Raw genomic sequence first — 1,483 nt, forward strand, 5'->3', positions numbered from 1 at the left:
CTCATTATCATGATCCCAATCCTACCTTACAAATCCAGTTGGGCTGGAGGATGTACACTAGTACAGATAGGAACTGGAAACACAGGAAATCCAGGACAGATGAACCCCTCAGGACCAGTGGTGAGAGTGGTGATACCGGGAGGGTGGAGGGAAAGTGAGGGAGAAAGGGGGAACAGATTACAAGGATCTACATATAACCTCCTCCCTGGGGAGGAGAAGTGGGAGAAGTGGGAGAAGTGGGTGAAGGGAGACGTTGGATGGTGTAAGATATGACAAAATAATTATAATTTATACATTATCAAGGGTTCATGGGGGAGGGGAGAGCAGGGAGGGAGGGGAAAAATGAGGAGCTGATACCAAGGGCTCAAGTAGAAAGCAAATTTTTGAGAATGATGATGGAAACAAATGTACAAAAGTGCTTAACACAATGGGTGTATGTGTGGATTGTGATAAGAGTTGTACAAGCCCTCAATAAAATAATTTAATTATTTAAAAAATTGAAAAAAAACCCCAAAGCCCCCAAAAACAAAACAAAAAAGAAAGAGGAATGGCTTTGCATTCTTTCTCAAAAAGGACAGTTGAAGATCTATTTTGAAGTACCATGCTGTCTGTGTTAGGCTTATATCTATCCACGTTCAAGGAAATCCAACTAATAAAAATATTATTAAAATTTATGGACCAACCACTAAAGCTACTGATGAAGTAATTGAAGAATTTTACCAATGTCTTCAGTCTGAAATTGCTCAAACATGCAATCAACATATATTGATTATTATTAGTGATTGGAATAAAAAGTTGGAAACAGAAGGAGGGGCAGTAGTTGAAAAATATAGTCTTGGTAATAGAATTACACTGGGGACCACATGATAGAATTTTGTAAGACCAACAATTTTTTTTCTTGGCAAATATCTTGTTTTTTCCAACCACACAAATGACACATACACACATGGACTTCTCCAGAAGGAATACACAGAAATCAGACAGACTATATCTGTGGGAAAAGATTGTGGAGAATCTCAGCACCAGTAGCAAAAACAAGGCCAGGATTGACTGTGAAACAGACCACCAATTTCTCATATGTAAGTTCAGGATAAAGTTGAAGAAAACTAAGACAGGTCCACAAGAGCAAAAATATGACCTTGAGTATATCCCACCTGGATTTTGAGACCATCTCAAGAACAGATAGATGCATTGAGAACTAATTTCAGAAGACTTTAGGAGCTGTGGAGGATATGAAGGACATCATTAATAAAGACAATAAAAAAAGGTCATTAAAAAGACAGGAAAGAAATAAAATATCAGTGTGGGTGTTAGAAGAGGCTCTGAAACCTGCTCTTAATTATAGAGTAGCTACGGCAAAAGGAAGAAATGATGAAATCAAAGAGTTGAACAGAAAATTTCAAAGGGCAGCACAAGAAGACAAAACCAAGGATTATAGTGAAATGTGGAAAGACCTAGCGTTAGAAAGCCAAAAAGGAAAAAC

The sequence above is a fragment of the Echinops telfairi genome, unplaced genomic scaffold (assembly GCF_000313985.2).
Source record: "Echinops telfairi isolate 266 unplaced genomic scaffold, ASM31398v2 ScPeMD7_7469;HRSCAF=8507_1, whole genome shotgun sequence".
NCBI lineage: Eukaryota > Metazoa > Chordata > Mammalia > Afrosoricida > Tenrecidae > Echinops > Echinops telfairi.